This window comes from Capra hircus, chromosome 9 (assembly GCF_001704415.2).
Source record: "Capra hircus breed San Clemente chromosome 9, ASM170441v1, whole genome shotgun sequence".
NCBI classification, from domain to species: Eukaryota; Metazoa; Chordata; class Mammalia; order Artiodactyla; family Bovidae; genus Capra; species Capra hircus.
The window spans coordinates 78,356,854-78,380,942 of record NC_030816.1 but is presented as its reverse complement, the minus strand read 5'-3'; positions in this window follow the sequence as shown (position 1 = coordinate 78,380,942).

Below are 24,089 nucleotides of genomic sequence, written 5' to 3'. Positions count from 1 at the left end.
AGGGGATGACAGAGGATGAAATGGCTGGATGGCATCACCGACTTAATGGACATGAGTTTGGGTGAACTCTGGGAGTTGTTGATGGACAGGGAGGCCTGGCATGCTGCAGTTCATGGGGTCGCAAGGAGTTGGACACGACTGAGCAACTGAACAGGAGGATGATGATCCCTGAAAAAGGGCATTGAGTTTTCACTCTAACAGTGTGTTTGTTGATCTGGAGGAAGGATGATGATGCTGACCATTCATTTTTTTCTTTTTGGGGAGAACATGTGGCAACGCAAGGTAGGCAGGAGGTGATATTTCTTTCGAATTCTCATCAAGAGCATATGTATAAATGCCTTGGGCAAAAAGAGCAATTTACTTTCCCATTTAAAATAGGGTAGACAGTTCTTGCTTTGTGCAGGACCATAGGTATGATCTTGCAGACCGACTCCTTGCAAAGTGATCTTAATAATCAAGGGGCAAAGATATAATTCTTCTGTGAACTCTTAAATTTGCTTGTCCGAACATCAAATGCTCCCTTTCTGTCAGTTATGAATATATTGTTGTTGTCGTTCGGTTGCTCAATCATGTCCGACTCTTTGGGACCTCGTGGACTGTAGCCCGCCAGGTTCCTCTGTGCATGGGATTCTCCAGGCAAGGATACTGGAGTGGGTTGCCATTCCCTTCTCCAGGGGATCTTCCCAACCCAGGGATTGAACCTGGGTCTCCTGCACTGTAGACAGATTCTTTATCGTCTGGGCCACCAGGGAAGTCCTGTGGCTTCCCTGGGACTATAGGGAAATGAAAAAAATTGTAAAAAGGATGTATGTATACATATATATATATATATATATGTATGTATGTATATTTAGTACCCAGTAATTTCAAGTGTTAGAAAGATTGAGAATGAAAATATTCTATTTCTTTGTAAAAGTTATGTCAAGGATAGTTTGTACATCTTACCTTCTTTGGATCTTTTCTCTGTCTTAAAGAATTGTTATACTCCTTTTAAAATTTGAATCAGCTCTCAACATTTTATCCTTTGTGTTTTAATGAGGAATAGCTCTCAGAGTTCTTTCAATTGCCAGTGTTTTCTGCCTACATCACTTTGCTTCCCTGTTTTGTGTCTCAACTGTGTCCTTACGTGACTAAGTTCATCTTCCTTAATCTTCTTGCTGCATGTCTGGAGTCTCAGGAACCAAGGCCACATCCATCTTCCTATGATTGACTCTTTCTTCTTTAACTCTGCATTTGCTTGGAAATTGACTTCCAGCCTTATTCCTTCTTATTTCTTTGCTGCACTTTAACGTTTGCACATTTCACTGTCCATTTTGGTACACACTTTGCTGGTTCTGTGTGACCTGAATAACAGATGCACAGTGACCCTCACTGATAGACTGTGGTAGAAGTCAGATCACTGGTCTTGGTGTGTGCCTGCTAGTTATGTAGTGATTAGGGGACTGAAAGCCTAGCAGTGAAGTTTATGCAGTTGCCCATAGTTAATACACTTCGGTACCTGCCATTTGCACTCTTGGAGAAGGCGATGGCACCCCACTCCAGTACTCTTGCCTGGAAAATCCCACGGATGGAGGGGCCTGATGGGCTGCAGTCTATGGGGTCGAGAAGAGTTGGACACGATGGGACGACTTCACTTTCACTTTTCATTTTCATGCATTGGAGAAGGAAATCGCAACCCACTCCAGTGTTCTTGCTTGGAGAATCCCAGGGACAGGGGAGCTTGGTGGTCTGCCATCTATTGGGTCGCACAGAGTTGGACACGACTGAAGCCACTTAGCAGCAGCAGCAGCAGCATTGCACGTCTGGTGTCATCTAATTAAAACATAGTAACAGAAGTTTAGGCATATTGGAATTGTTGCATTATATACTTTCATGTATATATAAGATTGCTTTATCTGGAAGTGTTTTATTTCTTACTTTTTGATAAGAAAAATCATATTAATACAATAAAACCACCTATATTATCACCTTGGGGCTTCCCCGGTGCCTCAGTGGTAAAGAATCCACCCGTAGTGCAGGAGACACAGGTTCGATCCCCTGGATCGGGAAGATCCCCTGGATGAGGACATGGCAACCCACTCCAGTATTCTTGCCTGGAGAATCCCCATGGACACCCCCCAGGTGTCTGGCGGGCTACAGTCTACAGGGTCACAAAGAGTGGACACAACAGAAGCGACTTAGCACCCAAGCACATGTTATCATCTTAATATAAAATTTTAAGTTTATTTACAAAATGCTGTCACTGCTGATAAATTAATCTCTGACACCATTTCTCCTTCCATCCAAATACTAACCAGGGCCTACCCTGCTTAACTTCTGGGGTCAGACGTGATCCAGCGCATTCAGGGCTGTATGGCCATAGGCCCGTTTCTCCTCAAGCTTCTTTCTCTGGGTCGCAAATGATCCCAGGAGCATTTTTTCCCATGCTTATAATTTTAAAAACTGAGGTGTCTGTTACAGATGTGACCCTGAATTCCACCTTCAACTTCATGTTAACTTACTCTTAGATGCACTTTGCTGCCAGTCACAGCCTTATAGTTATAATCTTAGTTTGGACTCAGTTTTTCAAACAGAGCCAGTATTTTCTGGCTTTGTTTTCTTTCTCCCAGTGCCTGTGACGGTTTTTCTGTAAATTCCCGTCAGGAGCGAAACGTGCAGATTTCAGAGAGAGAGATGCTTGGACCACCCTGCAGGAGGGCCGTCTGGTGTTGGCTGCTCAGATCCGGGGGGCTTGCGCAGCCTTTGATGGGAACTGGAATTCTGTCTTTGGCTCAGTGGTGCTTGGGGTGTGTTTTGTGAGCTTAGTCACGCGTTTGGTTCCTTCTCTGTCCCTGCTTGCTGTCTGGAAGGATATCAGAGCAGCACAGCCCGGGGGGTCATGCAAGGCTGAGAACAGTGAGCCTACAGGAAGATGCCCTGGAATTCTTTTCTCCTTGAAATGCAGAGCTTAGTGTGCTTGCGTGCTAAGTCACTTCAGCAATGTCCAACTCTTTGCAGCCTATGGATTACAGCCCGCTGGGCTCCTCTGTCCATGGGATTCTCCAGGCAAGAATACTGGAGTGAGCTGCCACCTCTGTCTCCAGCAGAGCTTAGAGCCACAGTCGGCTCTGTAGGAAAACAAGGTTAGATCTGCCCCACAGCTAGGATGCTGATTATAAACAGTGAAACTTTTCTATGGAAGTTTTCATTGTAGAAAATCGCTGACTTGAGAGTTGAATGATGTTAAGCCCTGGGTGGTTTTTTTTGCCCAACTTGTAGGGGAGAATAGTCTTTTCAATATCCAGTCTCTGGGGTTTCTCATGCTTCTCTGCTCTCTGGCTGTCATAGCGTGAGCCCTATATCTAACTGGTTTGGCTCTGACGTTCAATTTTTTCCCCCAGTTATAATCAACATGTGAAAATCTCCTCCGCTTTACTTGGGTCTGCAGAAATTTAAATCAGAAATGCCACGTTAAAAAAAAAAAAAGACAGCTATGTTTTATCTTGTTTCAGTGTTTGTGGCTACCTAGATTTCCTGGCTGTGAAGAACGTGTTCAGAACATATTGTGGTAAAGAATCTGCCTACAGTGCAGGAGACACAGAAGACACCAGTTCAATCCCTGGGTAGGGAAAATCCTCTGGAGGAGGGCGTGGCAACCCACTCCAGTATTCTTGCCTGGAGAATCCCATGGACAGAGGGGCCTGGTGGACTGCAATCCAAAGGGTCACAGAGAGTCAGACACGACAGAGCAGAGAGAGAAAGGGAGGGAAGGCAGTAACAGCATAATGATTGAGAAGTTGTAAGTGAATATTTTGGGCTTCAGAAATTTCCTGAAATTCCCTGAATTAATAGCTGTGTTTCAAACATAATTGAGAGATGGCATTTTACCAAGAATTATAATCTAAATATACCACAATATTATTATAAATATTAAAAAAAAATCTCTAAATAGACCCAAACAAGAGAAAGGCAAAGACAAAAAATAATGAACAGTGCCTGTGCAAAAAGGAAAATGAACCATGTTGTGATTCTGATACTAGGCCCATCTGTATGCACGTATTAGCAGTTCTTTGCATCAGATACTTCTAAGTAGCTTAGAGGGGCTATTCCAGAACTCTTCTTTTCAAGAATCATATTTTCCATTCTGTAATTTTTAATGTCAGAAGAAATATTTGATCTGAAGTAGGAATCAGAATCGTTTAAAGTTTTCTAAACAGGATTCCTAACCATATCTTAAAAAACAGTTGGCACATCAGCTTTATAGGTGAAAACATAATAAGACCAATTTGTTTATATTTGTCATAATTAGAGATAATTTCCCTCCAAAGACTGTTGTTTAGATTGATGCCAATGGCCACAACCAAGGAAGAAACAGAAGAGAAAAGTCAGAAGTCCACAGATCAAATACAGAATCTTAATTTTTAGTTCCTCAGTGCTGCCTTGTTAATTAATGACTGCATATCTCAGCTTGCAAAGTTCTTGGTGACTCAGATGGGTAAAGAATCTGCAGTGCAGGAGACCAGAGTTCAATCCCTGAGTTGTGATGATCCCCTGGAGAAGGGAATGGCCACCCACTCCAGTATTCTTTCCTGGAGAATCCGTGGACAGAGGAGCCTGGCGGGCTACATGTAGTCCATGGGGTCACAAAGAGTCGGACACCACTGAGTGACTAACTTTCACCTTCTCTCCCAGCTCACATATTCAGACTGCAATAATAGACTCTAGGACACCTGGCCACTAGTTTGACATTGCCACTAATTCTGTGAATGTAGTCAAGATGCTTCTTTTTCTTTGTTACTTTTGGTCTTGCGGTCTGTAGGATCTCAGTTCCTGGTGTGGGACAGTCACAGTGAGCTTAGTGGCTGCCATCCTGGACACTGTAAATCATGAAACATTTCTGTCTTTGCAGGAAAATTCTGTTGAAGGAAGAACCTAGAGGTAGAGTTTTCCTCAAGTATAACTGAATTTGAGTGTTTGAACAAAACCTCTGGCACTTATTTCTTTCTACCTTTTAACTATTTTTCTATTGTGTTGGGTCCGTTCTCGTTCCAGCAAGGTGGCCATAGTGACTGTAATCTCACACCTTGACAAACTTAAGTTCAGCATGAAAGAGATTCTCTTTCCAAGAACTCCTATGCAAATGCTGGAAGCTGGCTGATTGGACCTGCTCAGATCGCAAGAAGTCTCTGATTGGCTTAGGCCTAGTCACATGCTCTAGCCCTGGGCTCTGGACCATTAATGAAACACAAAGGAGCATAAAGCATAAAACAAGCTGACAGAAGAGTACATACAGCAGTTTTGAGAAATAGAAGCAGACATAAAGTCTTAAAGTATGTTTCTACAAAGTATCAGGCAATATCCTATGAACAACAAAGAACACCAAAAATGAAATTACTTAGAGGTGCAGGAAAAGAAAAAAAAGGTGGGCAAAGATTAGAAAACAGAAAGACCCCCAAAATGGGAAATGATGATACTAATTTCAGATAAGATAAATTTCAAGGCAAAAGCATTGGGTAAGACAGAATGTCATTTTAGATGAAAGATACAGTCTACAAGGAAGACTTAATACTCAAAAGCCTATGTCAGCTCAAGTACATGAACCTGAAACATATTATACAACATTTACTGGATATATAAGAAGAAATTGACAAATATGCAATGACATAATTTGAAAGTTGAATTAATAGGGGCATCTATGTGTCCCCCTCTTCTTTCCTCCTACCCTGAACCCCAACCCCTGTTACAGGTACAGAAAAGAAAAATTAGGTTAAAGTCATGTGTTGCATTTCTTTTCTCAAACAAGTGCATAAATCTGATTTCACATTTTTGTGTGTGACTTGGTTAAGATGCTAAAGCTGAAACTCCAGTACTTTGGCCACCTCATGCGAAGAGTTGACTCATTGGAAAAGACTCTGAAGCTGGGAGGGTTTGGGGGCAGGAGGAGAAGGGGGCAACAGAGGATGAGATGGCTACATGCATCACAGACTCGATGGACGTGAGTCTGAGTGAACTCCGGGAGTTGGTGATAGACAGGGAGGCCTGGCGTGCTGCGATTCATGAGGTCGCAAAGAGTCGGACATGACTGAGCGACTGAACTGAACTGAACTGGTTAAGGTGAGTCAGCATCCTTGTGTCCAGGAAAACCCCAAGGCAAGCACAAAGTGGAGTTTCTTTGTCATAAGGATGGGCCTGATCCTGGATGTTGGTGAATTTACAATGTTACAGGTATGAAATTAAAAGATACTTACCTCTTGGAAGGAAAGCTACAACAAACCTAGACAGTATATTAAAAAGCAGAGACATCACTCTGCCAACAAAATCCATATAGTCAAAGCTACGGTTTTTCCAGTAGTCATGTATGGATGTGAGAGTTGGGTCATAAAAAAGGCTGAGCCCCAAAGCGCTGACACTTTTGATCTGTGGTGCTGGAGAAGACTCTTGAGAGTCCTTTGGACTGCAAGGAAATCCAACCAGTCAATCCTAAGGGAAATCGACCCTGAATATTCATCAGAAGGACTGTTGCTGAAGCTGAACCTGCAATATTTTGGCCACTTGATTCAAAGAGCTGACTCACTGGAAAAGATCCTGATGCTGGGAAAGATTGAGGGCAGGATAAGGGGGTGACAGAGGATGAGATGGATGGCATCACTGACTCACTGGACATGAATTTGAGCAAATTCTGGGAGATGGTGAAGCAAACTCTGGGAGAGGAGCCTGACATGCTGAAGTCCATGAGATCACAAAGAGTCGGATGCGACTGGGCAACTGAACAATAATAGCAGGAGCCAGCCCTCAAGGCAGTGACTGGCTTTTCATGGCTGCACCAAGGGAAACAGACACATCATGTTATTCTAACTTCTATGACAGTGAAATTAGAACATTATAGATGGTTAAATTGTCAAAATAATTCTTGAAGACACAAAATTTGTGTTGAATTATCTTGAGTTATCTTGAAAATAAGCTTCTAGTTTGTCATATTCCCTTTAATATCAAGAAAACAAGGTATTACTGTGTTTTGCAAGGTTGAATGTGGAAAATAGAAGGAAAAAACTGATTTCTATGGTGACACTCACAAGAATTTTTACTTCTTTTTTCCTGCTGTGATATAAAAATCCCACAAATTGATGTTTTAAGTCTCATCTCATCATTGGACCAATGAAAGTCAGACATATTTCAAAGCCTTCCTTATGCTTCAAAGGCTTAATGGGAAGAAGGAGAGGCTACAGTGTCTGGCTTGCTGACTCAATGACAGCATTTGCCACATGGTGGCAGTGATCAGACCTGCCTGAGGAGTTGATCACAGACTCCTGTGATTCATCTGGATTGTGGAAATCTAATGTTATAAATATGCAGTATCCACTCATGTGAATTACATACGAACTAATAGACCAGTAACAGGCTTCCTTACAGAACAAAACATGTGAAATCCAATTAAAATAATCAAAATAATAAAGAAGTGGCAGATTCTTGATGATAGGATCTGGTTACAAAGAATTTTTTTTTTTTCAAATCAGTATGTATTATCACCAGTTATGTTCAACAACTATTTCAGCAAATATTTCTTTGGTGTTATATGCAACTTCTGGGGAGGGACAGATGTGTGTCTTTAAGGGGTTACTCGAATCAGGGAGGATGACTTGGTGAGACCCATTGGAGGTGAGAGGGTTGGTTGGAAAGGTATCACAGGTCTGCCGAGGACGAGAGTTGCACGTGGAATGAGGTGGTTGGCAGAGTTGGAAGCAGGTTAAAATGAGAAATTTGGTGTTTTACTTCTGAAGATAGATAGGGATCTGGAAAACAAAATCTAATGTCTCTCTCACTTTGGCTTGTTGTCGTTGTTGTTTAGTCGCTAAGTGGTATCCGACTCTGCAACCCCATGGAGTGTGGCCTGCCAGGCTCCTCTGTCCATGGGATTTCCCAGGCTGGAAAATACTGGAGTCAGTCGCCATTTCCTTTCTGACTCAGGAGTTGAAACTGCGGATTCTTTACTGTCTGAGCCACCCAGTGATGTCCATGTTCTAATCCTTGTGTGTGCTAAGTTGCTCCAACTCTTTGAGACACTATGAACTGTAGCCCTCCAGGCTTCTCTAGAGGTTCGTGGGATTCTCCAGGCAAGACTACTGGAGTGGGTTGCCATTCCCTGCTCCAGGGAGGAGATCTCCCTGACCCAGGGATCAGTGAACATATCATTTTATGTCTCCTGCATTAGCAGGCGGGTTCTTTACCACTAGCATACCTGGGAAGCAGTCTATGAATATGTTATTTCACCTGGCAAAGGGACATTGCAGACATCATTAAGTTAAGGATCTTGAGATGGCAAGATTATTATTATTTTTTTAAAATTTTTATTTTTATTTATTTATTTAATTTTTAAATTTTAAAATCTTTAATTCTTACACGCATTCCCAAACATGAACCCCCCTCCCACCTCCCTCCCCATAACATCTCTCTGGGTCATCCCCATGCAGCAGCCCCAAGCATGCTGTATCCTGCGTCAGACATGGACTGGCGATTCAATTCTTACATGATAGTATACATGTTAGAATGCCATTCTCCCAAATCATCCCACCCTCTCCCTCTCCCTCTGAGTCCAAAATTCCGTTATACACATCTGTGTCTTTTTTCCTGTCTTGCATACAGGGTCGTCATTGCCATCTTCCTAAATTCCATATATATGTGTTAGTATACTGTATTGGTGTTTTTCTTTCTGGCTTACTTCCCTCTCCAGTTTCATCCATCTCATCAGAACTGATTCAAATGAATTCTTTTTAACGGCTGAGTAATACTCCATTGTGTATATGTACCACAGCTTTCTTATCCATTCATCTGCTGATGGACATCTAGGTTGTTTCCATGTCCTGGCTTTTATAAACAGTGCTGCGATGAACATTGGGGTACACGTGTCTCTTTCAATTCTGGTTTCCTCGGTGTGTATGCCCAGCAGTGGGATTGCTGGGTCATAAGGTAGTTCTATTTGCAATTTTTTAAGGAATCTCCACACTGTTCTCCATAGTGGCTGTACTAGTTTGCATTCCCACCAACAGTGTAGGAGGGTTCCCTTTTCTCCACACCCTCTCCAGCATTTATTGCTTGCAGATATTTGGATCGCAGCCATTCTGACTGGTGTGAAGTGGTACCTCATTGTGGTTTTGATTTGCATTTCTCTAATAATGAGTGAGGTTGAGCATCTTTTCATGTGTTTGTTAGCCATCCGTATGTCTTCTTTGGAGAAATGTCTATTTAGTTCTTTGGCCCATTTTTTGATTGGGTCGTTTATTTTTCTGGAATTGAGCTGCATAAGTTGCTTGTATATTTTTGAGATTAGTTGTTTATCAGTTGCTTCATTTGCTATTATTTTCTCCCATTCAGAAGGCTGTCTTTTCACCTTGCTTATATTTTCCTTTGTTGTGCAGAAGCTTTTAATTTTAATTAGATCCCATTTGTTTATTTTTGCTTTAATTTCCAGAATTCTGGGAGGTGGATCATAGAGGATCCTGCTATGATTTATGTTGGAGAGTGTTTTGCCTATGTTCTCCTCTAGGAGTTTTATAGTTTCTGATCTTACATTTAGATCTTTAATCCATTTTGAGTTTATTTTTGTGTGCGGTGTTAGAAAGTGATCTAGTTTCATTCTTTTACAAGTGGTTGACCAGTTTTCCCAGCACCACTTGTTAAAGAGATTGTCTTTACTCCATTGTATATTCTTGCCTCCTTTGTCAAAGATAAGGTGTCCATATGTGTGTGGATTTATCTCTGGGCTTTCTATTTTGTTCCATTGATCTATATGTCTGTCTTTGTGCCAGTACCATACTGTCTTGATGACTGTGGCTTTGTAGTAGAGCCTGAAGTCAGGCAAGTTGATTCCTCCAGTTCCATTCTTCTTTCTCAAGATTGCTTTGGCTAGTCGAGGTTTTTTGTATTTCCATACAAATCTTGAAATTATTTGTTCTAGTTCTGTGAAAAATATGGCTGGTAGCTTGATAGGGATTGCATTGAATTTGTAAATTGCTTTGGGTAGTATACTCATTTTCACTATATTGATTCTTCCGATCCATGAACATGGTATATTTCTCCATCTATTAGTGTCCTCTTTGATTTCTTTCATCAGTGTTTTATAGTTTTCTATATATAGGTCTTTAGTTTCTTCAGGTAGATATATTCCTAAGTGTTTTATTCTTTTTGTTGCAATGGTGAATGGAATTGTTTCCTTAATTTCTTTTTCTACTTTCTCATTATTTGTGTATAGGAATGCAAGGGATTTCTGTGTGTTGATTTTATATCCTGCAACTTTACTATATTCATTGATTAGCTCTAGTAATTTTCTGGTGGAGTCTTTAGGGTTTTCCATGTAGAGGATCATGTCATCTGCAAACAGTGAGAGTTTTACTTCTTCTTTTCCAATTTGGATTCCTTTTATTTCTTTTTCTGCTCTGATTGCTGTCCAGACGGCTTCACAGCTGAATTCTACCAAAAATTTCGAGAAGAGCTAACACCTATCCTCCTCAAACTCTTCCAGAAAATTGCAGAGGAAGGTAAACTTCCAAACTCATTCTATGAGGCCACCATCACCCTAATACCAAAACCTGACAAAGATGTCACAAAAAAAGAAAACTACAGGCCAATATCACTGATGAACATAGATGCAAAAATCCTCAACAAAATTCTAGCAATCAGAATCCAACAACACATTAAAAAGATCATACACCATGACCAAGCGGGCTTTATCCCAGGGATGCAAGGATTCTTCAATATCCGCAAATCAATCAATGTAATACACCACAGTAACAAATTGAAAAATAAAAACCATATGATTATCTCAATAGATGCAGAGAAGGCCTTTGACAAAATTCAACATCCATTTATGATAAAAACTCTCCAGAAAGCAGGAATAGAAGGAACATACCTCAACATAATAAAAGCTATATATGACAAACCCACAGCAAACATTATCCTCAATGGTGAAAAATTGAAAGCATTTCCCCTAAAGTCAGGAACAAGACAAGGGTGTCCACTTTCACCGCTACTATTCAAGATTATTTTGGATAATCCAAGTGGGCCTGGTGCAATCACAGGGTCCTTACAAGAGGGAGGTTGAAAGGTCAGAGCAAGAGGTGATTTGGCAACAGAAGCGGAGGTTGGAGTGATATGGGAGCAGTGGGCCAAAAGTGAAGGCAGCCTTTAGAGGTGTAAAAAACAAAGAAGTGGCTCTCCTTAGAGCCTCCAGAAGGAGTCCAGCCCTGACAGACTGTCCGGAACTTCTGTCCTTCACAGCTGTAGGGCAGTAACAGGGCTGTGATGCTTTAAGTCCCTGAGTTTCTGGTGATTTGTTACAAAAGCAATGGGAGGGACTTCCCTGGTGGTCCAGTGGTTAAGACTTCACTTTCTAATGCAGGGGGTGTGGGGTCGATTAGGGAAGGTTAGGGAAGTAAGATCCCACATGTCTTGGGGCCAAAAAACCAGAACATAAATCAGTAGTATTGCAATAAATTCAATAAAGACTTTAAAAGGGGCTTCCCAGGTGGTGTTCAGTTTAGTTCAGTCGCTCAGTCATGTCTGACTCTTTGAGACCCCATGAATCGCAGCACACCAGGCCTCCCTGTCCATCACCATCTCCTGGAGTTCACTCAGACTCACGTCTATCGAGTCCGTGATGCCGTCCAGCCATCTCATCCTCTGTCGTCCCCTTCTCCTCCTGCCCCCAATCCCTCCCAGCATCAGAGTCTTTTCCAATGAGTCAGCTCTTCACATGAGGTGGCCAAAGTACTGGAGTTTCAGCTTTAGCATCATTCCTTCCAAAGAAATCCCAGGGCTGATCTTCAGAATGGACTGGTTGGATCTCCTTGCAGTCCAAGGGACTCTCAAGAGTCTTCTCCAACACCACAGTTCAAAAGCATCAATTCTTTGGTGCTCAGCCTTCTTCACAGTCCAACTCTCACATCCATACATGACCACTGGAAAAACCATAGCCTTGGCTAGATGGACCTTTGTTGGCAAAGTAATGTCTCTGCTTTTGAATATGCTATCTAGGTTGGTCATAACTTTTCTTCCCAGGAGTAAGTGTCTTTTAATTTCATGGCTGCAGTCACCATCTGCAGTGATTTTGGAGCCCCCAAAAATGAAGTCTGACACTGTTTTTACTGTTTCCCCATCTATTTCCCATGAAGTGATGGGACCGGATGCCATGATCTTCGTTTTCTGAATGTTGAGCTTTAAGCCAACTTTTTCACTCTCCTCTTTCACTTTCATCAAGAGGCTTTTTAGCTCCTCTTCACTTTCTGCCATAGGATGGTGTCATCTGCATAGCTGAGGTGATTGATGTTTCTCCCAGCAATCTTGATTCCAGCTTGTGCTTCTCCCAGTCCAGCGTTTCTCATGATGTACTCTGCATATAAGTTAAAGAAGCAGGGTGACAATATACAGCCTTGACGTACTCCTTTTCCTATTTGGAACCAGTCTATTGTTCCATGTCCAGTTCTAACTGTTGCTTCCTGACCTGCATGCAGATTTCTCAAGAGACAGGTTAGGTGGTCTGGTATTCCCATCTCTTGAAGAATTTTCCACAGTTTCTTGTGATCCACGCAGTCAAAGGCTTTGGCACAGTCAATAAAGCAGAAATAGATGTTTTTCTGGAACTCTCTTACTTTTTCGATGATCCAGCAGATGTTGGCAATTTGATCTCTGGTTCCTCTGCCTTTTCTAAAACCAGCTTGAACATCAGGAAGTTCACGGTTCACGTATTGCTGAAGCCTGGCTTGGAGAATTTTGAGCATTACTTTACTAGCATGTGAGATGAGTGCAATTGTACGGTAGTTTGAGCATTCTTTGGCATTGCCTTTCTTTGGGATTGGAATGAAAACTGACCTTTTCCAGTCCTGTGGCAACTGCTGAGTTTTCCAAATTTGCTGGCATATTGAGTGCAGCACTTTCACAGCATCATCTTTCAGGATTTGAAACAACTCAACTGGAATTCCATCACCTCCACTAGCTTTGTTTGTAGTGATGCTTTCTAAGGCCCACTTGACTTCACATTCCAAGATGTCTGGCTCTAGATTAGTGATCACATCATCATGATTATCTGGGTCATGAATATCTTTTTTGTACAGTTCTTCCATGTATTCTTGCCACCTCTTCTTAATATCTTCTGCTTCTGTTAGGTCCATACCATTTCTGTCCTTTATCAAGCCCATCTTTGCATGAAATGTTGGTGGTGTTAGTGGTAAAGAATCCTCCGGCCAATGCAGGAGATGCAAGAGACACAGGTTCAATCCCTGAGTCTGGAAGATCCCCTGCAGTAGGAAATGGCAAACCACTCCTGTATTCTTGCCTGGAAAATTCCATGGGCAGAGGAGCCTGGTGGGCTACAGTCCATGGGGCTGCAACATTCCTCAGGGTCAAAAAAACCAAAACATAAAACAGAAGCAATAGTGTAATAAATTCAATGAAGACTTTAAAAATTGAACAGATGAAAAAAATTTAAAAAGAGCAATGGGAAACTGATGCATCCACTTACATTGTTTCTTTCCTTCATCCCTCTTTCCTTCATTTTTTCAACAAATATTTATGGAGTGTCTGCTACGTGCTGAGCATTTTGAGATATGTCATTGAAGAAGAGACTGGCCTTGGCTTCTAGGAATTTATAGTGCATAGTGAATTATTATCATAGAAGTACTTCAATTTACTGTATCATGAATTTTTGGACTTGTGGGTTTTGGAGAAACTATCAGGAAGTCCTACGTCTAGACGAAACTTTGTTCTTCAACACTTCTGTCTTCATTCTATACTGTCCCTAGTTGCTAGTAACATCTTGAAAATTCAACAAACAATGTATACTAGAAATCTTGCCATAGATATGTTTAAAAATATTTCCAGCACCTGCCCCATTGCTTGTATGTCCAGTTCTTTGATCATCTACTTTGTGAGCGTCTCTTACCCTGCCTCCACCACCATCCATCCTTGCAGGCTCCAGACTGTCTGCTGATGGATGGTACTCATGCATGGAAGATCCATTGGTGCTGAGTCTCTGAGCCACAATCATGGCTGGACATGTAGGAGATGGGTCAAGAGTGCTCAGAAGTGTTAGACAGAGTCCTTAGGGAGAAGCATTTGTGGCTGAGAGATACGACCTCACTTGTCAAAGGCCTGCTTCTTCTAACCAGCTACCGTGTTCGTTGGGTGGGCCCTGGCCTCACCTACAGAATGTTGGCTTTGTCCTGTCCTCACAACTGAGTAAGGTAAGTGTGGCTGAGATGTTGTGCCTCACCTGGGCATGGTCTTCTTATTGATTACTGCTTGATTCAAAGATGGTTTATAAGGTTCTCAACCAACAGCATTGCAGACTCCATGGGATTTGTCAGCAGCTTGCTAAAAGGCTAAAATTGCCCCATTTACCAATTCATTCACTGAAACAGGGAATGCTTATTTTAAACTTTTAATTTATAAAAGCATAGGGGTTTCTGAAAGCTGATAAAACAACCCATTAGGTGAGTCTGATATGGGGATCTTTGCTGGTTAGGAGGAAGACTCCAAAGAAATCAGGTTGGAGCTGTTGATTTTCCTATTAAGCAAGAGACTGCAGATTGGAAGGGAGAGAAAGAGAGAGAGAGGCCAAGCACCGAGCTTTTACATTCAGTCATTAATACTGGAAAACATAAGTAATTCAACCAACATTACTTGATCATCAGATACCAGGCATTGTACATAGGGGTTTATAGTTAAAAAAATCCATGCCTTTCAAAATCTTCCTTATTTTAACAAGGAGAAGATTACTGCAGAGAAAAATAATAGAATATTAAGAAATTACATTATATTCAGGATGCTTTTTATTCAGGGAGGCTAGGATCCTTCTGTACAACTTATCCCGCACCCCTTGGCTTGGCAGGTGAGCTGTGCCCAGTTACAGCTGTCCTTCCGCTTTTATTTGTTACTTTTCTTTCTCATCAGCTTCAATTAACTGTGCCACTGATTCTCCTCCTTACCCAGCTCAATGCTTTTCTTTTCTTGATAAGATATGTGGAAATGTCCTCTTTACTAGCTTGTAATGAGATTCATAAATGATACAGCTTACTTATAAGCTTAAAAATAAAATCCTGTGTGTGTTAGTCGCTCAGTTGTGTTCGACTCTTTGTGACTCCATGGACTGTAGCCCGCCAGGCTCCTCTGTGCATGGAATTCTCCGGGCAAGAATACTGGAGTGGGTTGCCATTCCCTTCTCCAGGGGATCTTCCCGACCTAGGGATCAAACCCAGGTCACCTGCATTGTAGGCAGATTCTTTACCATCTGAGCCACCAGGAAATCCTTATTTACCTTTAAACTTAAGCAAACAATACAATGCAGTACAGTAATTTGACTAATGGCAGGAGGCCTAGAGCCAGCTTGCCTGGGTTCAAATCCAGTGTCTGCCATGGGACCTTGGGCAAGTTACCTGACCTCTCTGTGCCTTAGGTTTCCCTCTATGAGATGGGGGTAAGAATACCCATCTCAAGGGGTTATTGTGAGAATCACAAGTGAGTCATATGTACAGCTCTTAAAATACGTATGGCACACAATAAGCTCTCTGTTAACTCTTAATGTCCTTGGTGAGATATAAGGAGGAAATAAAAGTAGTTTATAATAAAATAATTTATATTTTAATATATGAATGCTCAGACATGATCACATTAGGAAAACAAATGAAATAGTCAGAACTTTACTCCGATTTATAAGGAGTGAGTTTTTATTTAAGTAAGATATTCAACTGAGTATTGTTGATATTTGAAAGGATATTTGGCTTTTGAAGAATACCTAACTCATTGTATCCTCATACGTATGTCAATCAGTGTAACCTGATAGCTACTAATACAAGTGTACAAAAGACTGATTCCATAATCAGGCCTTCCAGTGCTATTGTGATTTTTTGAAATGGTAACTTATTCTTTATAAGCTTCTAAACAAAGGAGATATATAGGATACATTTGAAAGTAATGATACTTTAATGTACATTAAAGACATGCCAAAAATACATGGTTTCTAGACTCAGGTAAAAATATACTATTCATCTCTATGAATATCTGCTCATAAACTGGGCTTCCCAGGTGGCCCAGTGGTAAAGAATCCACGTAGCAATGCGGGAGACACTGCAGACTTGGGTTCCATCCCCGGGTTGGGACGATCCCTTGGAGAAGGAAACGGCAGCACACTCCAGTATTCCTGCCTGGAGAATTCCATGGACAGAGGAGCCTCGTGGGCTAGGGTCACAAAGAGTCAGACACTGTTCACTGCTGTGGTTCATTCTCTAAGTTGTGCCTTACTCTTTGCGACCCCATGGACTGCCGCACACCAGGCTCCCCTGTCCTCCACCATCTCCTGGAGTTTTCTCAAATACATCTCCGTTGAGTCAGAGATGCTATCTAACCATGTTATCCTCTGCTGCCCCCTTCTCCTTCTGTCTTCAATCTTGAATAGTATATGAGTGAGTGAGTGAAGTTGCTCAGTCGTGTCCGACTCTTTGTGACCCCATGGACTGGAGCCTACAAGGCTCCTCTGTCCATGGAATTTTCCAGGCAAGAGTACTGGAGTGGGTTGCCATTTCCTTCTCCAGGGGATCTTCCCGACCCAGGGATCAAACCCAAGTCTCCCACATTGCAGGCAGATGCTTTACCGTCCGAGCCACTAGGGAAGTGCCTTGAATAGTATATAGTAGTAATAAATAATAAATAAATTAAGGGTTATTATATTGATTAGTGGAAAAGGTTGAAAAAATATTTCAGGTCAGACAGAAATTAGAGATGATGTCATATGTTTTGGATGGATGTATTTTTTTTGTTTTGAATCTTGAATAATGATGTATTTTCATGTATCACACTGACATTTTCACTTCACTGATATGCAGTGGCTGAGGTTCAGAAAGTTGAGTTATTTGTATATATGTTTTACCAACATGGTCCTAAATCAGTAACACAGCTGAGGGTTGTGTTCAAAATGTGATCTTGAAATGATTTGCCTGCTTTTGGAATAGGATTGTTTCTGTCTGAACTGAAAGGATCTAACAAATTCATATTGGTTCAGGTTCACTAGTGGAGCTTAAAGGCTGCCCTCCCAGAGGGATTGACAGTGAAGAGAAGGAAACGTTTTAAAAAGACAGAAATAAAACTGTAATTATGGCATTTCAACCACCCAAGAAAGAGTCAAAGATGTTTTATGGATGGTGTTAGGGTGACCCCTGGCATATTACAAATCATAGCTTTCCTGAAAGATAGATTATGTTCTTGGATCTTAGAGTTTAGAATTATAGCCCTCACAAGTAAAATATGCATAAATATCAGTTACGAGAATGGTGATTTACTGAGGGCCTTATGCTAGTTTATGGGGATACAAATTTAAAAAACAATAATCCATCCTGCTTTCAAAGAGCTGACAGTCCAGTTAGGAAGAAAACTTCCAAACAGGGCAGCTGCATAGTTTTCAGGTCCTAGTTCAAAGTGAGAGCAGGGGAACCCTTGTCTGAGGATTATTGAGAATTTTGAAAGGGTGAGCGTTAAACTAGAATGGGGACCTTTCTAAGGACCAGAACTTGAGAAGACACATGTCATGGGTGCTTATAAACATTATAAAACATAATTCGAGATTTTGTACAAAATGCTGTGAGAGCAATGAAGAGGGAATAGCTCAGTCTGAAGGATGAGGAATGCTTCCCTGAGGAAATGACTCGTGGGCTGAACCTTGAAGGATGGTAGCTAGGTCTGGCTGAGTGATCAGTCAAGGGGAGCTAAGGGACAAGCACTTGCCCTCTGTTTCAGCCCTCTCCACTCCAACCTGATAACAGGCTTCCCACTTAGCTCTTCTGTTTTTAATCCTTCTTGTGATTTCTTTACACCGTGTTCATGGTCTTTTTGTTGTTGTTGCTGTCAATTTCAGATGTTACCTTTAGACCTCAGAGGACAAGAGGTGAGGGTTTGGCTCACTCGAGAACACCTTCCTCATCCCATGACAATACAATCTCCATTTTTAGTGCTTTAGTGTTGGTTACTTGGGTGACATCCCCCCGTTCCTTTTTTTGGTGTGTGTTTTAGATGCATTTAAAAAATATATTTATTTTTAATTAAAGGCTAATTGTTTTACAATATTGGTTTGCTTTCTGCTACACATCAACATGAATTAGCAGTAGGTGTATATGTGTCCCCTCCCTCTTGAGCCTCCCTCCCACCTCCTACTCTTTCCTACCCCTGTAGGTTGTTACAGAGGCCAGTTTGAGTTCCCTGAGTCATATAGCAAATTTCCACTGGCTATCTGTTTTACATATGGTAGTGTATAAGCTTCCACGATACCCTTTCCATTCATCTTACCCTCTTCTTCCTCCCCCACACTCGTCCATAAGTCCATTCTCTGTGTCTGCATCTCCACTGCTGCCTGCAAACAGATTCATCAGTACCATGTTTCTAGATTCCATATATATGCATTAATATACAATATTTGGTTTTCTCTTTGTGACTTCCTTTACTCTGTATAATAGGCTCTAGGTTCACCCACTCCCCCCCCTTTTTTTTATTGTTTTATAATATTGTGTTAGTTTCTGCTGTAGCTTGGGTGACCTTTTTAAACAATATGCTTACACTTTGTAAAGATGCCTATGTAGCATCTCGTGACTCCTTACATAGTTAGCACCTCAAAGCTCTCCTGCCACTTCCCAAATTCTCCAGTAGATCTTTCTGCATTAGGGGAGATGTTCCATACCTGTGCTGTCCAGCGTGATAGCAACTGGCAAGTCATCTTGAGCACTTGAAATGCAGCTAGTGTGACTGAGGAACTGGAGTTTTAAATTTCATTTCATCTTAGTTAACTGAAATTATATTTCAACAGTTAGTGGCTGTTGTTTTGTATAGCCTAGTATGTTTTAACTTTTATATTATCAAGGCTTACTTTACTGTCTTTCCTAATTTTATGTTTTCTCCATACCTTTATTCTCAGTGTTGGAAACCTGTTGTGAGTATTGCATTGTCATAACTATATAAGTATTGCTTACTTTACAGCCAAATTATATAGAGTAATCAATATTTAGTTCTTTCACTGTTTTTATTTTTGATGTATTCTAATTACTTTTTCAATTTGTATTTTCAATTTAGCTTACTCCATATTTTTAAAGATAGCACCACAATCTGTGATTCCATTTTTTTCTCCCAGAAAGTTTGCTTTTGAAGACGTTTTGCCCATGCCTCAGTCTGCTGCACTGCTGTCGACATCAGCCACTTCATCACTTCTTTTCACTCCATTGCTAAGCTTGGTCTTCTCTTTCCTGGATTCTACCTCTTCATTGTCTGGTTTACTTCCCCCATTTGCCAGGCTACCTCACCAAAGAACTTCCTAGGAAAGGATTGCGGGAGGTCATCTTTCTGAGTCACCTTTTCTGGGTCTGAAAATAGGCACATTCTGCCTTCATGCTTAATTGATAGCTAAGTTCAGGATCAACAAGCTTCTGCCCATGGGCCAAACATAGCTGCTGTCTGGCTTTTGTACAGCTCAGAAGTTAGGATAGTGTTTGACATTCTTAAATGAATGAAAAACAAATCAAAAGAAGAATATTTTGTAACACATGAAAATGATATGCAATCCAAATTCTGGTGACCATAAATAAAGTTTTATTGTAGCACGGTCTTGTTCATTCATTGATATATGGTCTATGGCTGTCTTTAGGCTGCAGCAGAGGTGAATAGTGATCTGTGACCATTTATTACTTAAATACTTACTGTTTAACTCTTTACAGACAAAGCTTGCTGATTGCTGGTTTAGGTGGTCAGAGTCAGAAGCCAAGTTCTCACTGTGACTCCATGCGACCAAACCATAATTCTGTATGGCCTTCCTTCACTTTCCCCTACTGTGGTCAAACTCACCTCCTTGCTGTTCCTCTCGCCCATCATCACGCAGGCTTCAGGGTCTCTGGACTTCTGCATCTGTCCTTCCCTCTTCCAGTCATTCTCTTTCCTCAGATGTCTCCTGGTTTTCTCCACTTCTTTCAGATCTTTACCCAGAGGTCATCTTCTTTGTGAGTCTTTCCCTGGACACCTCATCTAATTTTTAGCCTGATTCTCTCCCTGTATTCTATGTATTTCTTCAGTTTAGTTCAGTCACTCAGTCATGTCCGACTCTTTGCTATCCCATGGACTGCAGCACGCCAGGCTTCCCTGTCCATCACCAACTCCCAGAGCTTGCTCAAACTCATGTTCATTGAGTCAGTGATGCCATCCAGCCAGCTCATCCTCTGTCGTCCCCTTCTCCTCCTCCCTTCAATCTTTCCATCATCAGGGTCTTCTCCAATGAGTTGGCTTTCGCATCAGGTGGCCAAAGTATTGGAGTTTCAGCCTCAACATCAGTCCGTCCAATGGACACCCGGGACTGATCTCCTTCAGAATGGACTGGTTGGATCTCCTTGCAGTCCAAGGGACTCTCAAGAGTCTTCTCCAACACCACAGTTCAAAAGCATCAATTCTTCAGTCCTCAGCTTTCTTTATGGTCCAACTCTCACATCCATACATGACTACTGAAAGAACTATAGCTTTGACTAGATGGATCTTTGTCGGTAAAGTAATGTCTCTGCTTTTTTTTTCCTTTTTAAAAATTTCTTAACCTGCTTTTTCTTTTTCCTTTTTAGCACTTGTTACTACCTAACACATTAGATGTGGCTTATTTTTTTAACTTTAACTTTTTATTTTGTGTTGGAGTATAGCCAATTAACAATGTTGTGATCATTTTGGGTGGGCAGCAAATGGAGTCAGCCATACATATACATGTCTCCATTCTCCCCCAAACTCCCCTTCCATCCAGGCTGGATGTGGCTTATTTTGCGTAGAGAACCTTCCTGATTGGAAGGCTCCTGAGGGCAGGGTTCTCCTATCGTTCAATCCCTGCTGTAACCCTTGGAATGGTGCACCAAGATGTTTGCTGATTGTATGAATGAATGAAAATAGTGTAAAATTAAGATCCTGCAGAACTTCAGAGTTTTTACTCATTTGCCTTCTAACCCTCAGTTCTACTTCCAGAGAAGTCTGGAACCCTTCTGTTTCTAGTTTCTGTGGAAGTGACTTGTTTTTTTCTATTTGGGAGATTTTAAGATTTTCTCTCTTTTCTTTGATGCTTGGGAATTTGACTGTGAGTTGAAACTCTTTCTCCTGGGCCCTCAATGAGGCTTTTTAATCCAAATACTCTTGAACTTCACTTAAGGGAAATCTTTCATGCTATTTCTTTGATGAAGTCATTGAGTAACATTTCTTGAAAGATTTACTTGAATTATCATCCAAGCCTTTCATTAAAATCTTTATTTTGCAGTCATATTTATAATAGATTGCTGGGAGAAATATCAATCACCTCAGATATGCAGATAACACCACCCTTATGGCAGAAAGTGAAGAGGAACTAAAAAGCCTCTTGATGAAAGTGAAAGAGGAGAGGGAAAAAGTTGGCTTAAAACTCAACATTTAGAAAACTAAGATCATGGCATCTGGTCCCATCACTTCATGGGAAATAGATGGGGAAAGAGTGGAAACAGTGTCAGACTTTATTTTTTTGTGCTCCAAAATCACTGCAGATGGTGATTGCAGCCATGAAATTAAAAGACGCTTACTCCTTGGAAGGAAAGTTATGACCAACCTAGATAGCATATTCAAAAGCAGAGACACTTTGCCAACAAAGGTCCATCTAGTCAAGGCTATGGTTTTTCCAGTAGTCATGTATGGATGTGAGAGTTGGTCTGTGAAGAAAGCTAAGTGCTGAAGAATTGATGCTTTTGAATTGTGGTGTTGGAGAAGACTCTTGTGAGTCCCTTGGACTGCAAGGAAATCCAACCAGTCCATTCTAAAGGAGATCAGCCCTGGGATTTCTTTGGAAGGACTGATGCTAAAGCTGAAACTCCAATACTTTGGCTACCTCATGCGAAGAGTTGACTCATTGGAAAAAACTCTGATGCTGGGAGGGATTGGGGGCAGGAGAAGAAGGAGACGACAGAGGATGAGATGGCTGGATGGCATCACCGACTCGATGGACATGAGTTTGGGTAAACTCTGGGAGTTGGTGATGGATAGGGAGGCCTGGCGTGCTGCAATTGATGGGGTCGCAAAGAGTCGAACACGACTGAGCTACTGAACTGAATTGAACTGAAGGGTTCTTTCTTGTTTTCAGATTATTTATCTCTCTTAACAGCCTGTTATTTTTTAATGGATATACCATCTTCATAAATATCTGTAAGAATACCTATCAGAAGATCATTTCCCCTTCTTGTTCACTTTGTTTCTTATCTACCCATAAAGGAGATATGTTATGCCTCAGCATGTCCTGAGTGACACTGTCATTCCAGAATGTGGTGTTTTCCCTCTGAAGCACCCATATGCACATAATTGTCTATATTCTCTGTATAATTTTAAATTTTTTTAAAGAAGAATCCCTCATGATATTGCTCAGGGTAGGGTGAAATGCTGCCTGGAGGATTGTGTGTGCTTAACGTGTAAAGGCTGGGCCGATAGAGGTATTTGGCAGTAAGGTATGGGAGAAGACTAGGTTCTTAGAGATTTTCAATGAAATCTTCCAACTTTCATCCTCTTTGCTTACTTAGATGTTCCACCTTCTCTTGGCTTTTTTAGTTTTGATTCTCTCAGGCATTCTGCATCACAGATGGCCCGTTTCTCCACCATGGTGTCCTATTCACTGATGGAGTTCTGTGACTCCCCTGCCCTCTTTCATCTCTTTCCCCTCCTCTGTCATCCTATCTTCCAGAAATTTGTTGAGATCTCTCAAGCTCTAATGCTCTTCCTCCATTTCTGCTTCTGCAGAAGTAGTATTATGGGCTTATATGTTTTTTCTACTTTGCCTATTATTTATAGGAGTCTTGGGAAGGAGGGAAAGGGGCAAAAAAAAGAAAAAAAAAAGAAATCTGTGATAAGCCTATCTTGAATTGGAAGGACTAGAGGAGGATTCCACTTCTATAAATCAGGTGATTATGCTTGGAGGATTTAAGTGGCTTCAATCTTGGTCCCACAGTTGTAAATTACATGCACTTTGAGGATGTCTTTGAAGATGGCATTTAAAGCCTGATGAGAAACAGGTCCTGCTACTGATGTCACAAAGTACTTTTTATATCATCTGTTACTTTGGCACTGCTATTGCCTGATGCAGAGCACTAGAGGACAACTCAGCACAGGGAAAAGATGAGGCAGAACTGCCTAGAAACAGATGTTTCTAAAGCAAGAAGCCACCAGGAGAACTTTCATTGTATCCCTGGTCAAAATGTACAGCATCTTCTTGTAATCCTGTCACTCCTCCACAGATTTGATTTAATTTTTATCATCTCATGAAATTAATATAAAGACATGAAAGGATGTCTGAAACGAGAAACTGAACTAGTTTTCAAACCTCATTTATTCCTCTAAGGCAAAGCTTTGAATGAAGTAGTAACTTGGTTATATATTCTCTTTCTTCGTTCCTTCAAAACTTATTTACTTTTAATGCAGTTTTTATTGACATTGGATGGAGAGGTATGGGAGAGTGTTGGAATGCAGACTATGTTTAATCTATAAATTAAATAACTTCTGAAAACACAGAGACACAAACCATGGCTTACAGAGGATTTCCACTCTGCTTTTGAGAATGTTGCCCTTAATATACTGACAGTTAAACTGCAAATCCAGTGACACTGGTCTCTGTCAGCTGTTGTCAACACCTCTTCACATTAGGAAGATCCAAAGTCAATTTAGGTCTTAGAATTATTTACTTCTCCCAGAACGACCCTTCTGTCCTCATCCCCAGTGGCTGTGGACTAGGAAACGGACCCTCTGCTTGTCCTGGTCTAAGTAGTTCATGTTCACAAAGGAAGATGGAAGGAGTGACCTGCTTTTGTGTCTGGTGGGGTTGGTGGGGGCTCCATGCAATAAAACTCTGCCTGTCATCCTTGGAAGGAGCAGATTCATTGACCCTTAAGAGGAGAAGGGCCAGGTGTCAGGGAGTTCTGATGCTAATGGGACAGATGATTAAGGTGATGATATAAACCTGTAGAAACTTACAGAAAGGTCCAACTCTGGGCTTGTGTTGAGGTTTTCTCATGCCTGTGGTTAGGTAAAAAGTTTGTTTGTTTTTTTTTTTTTTACTGAAATTG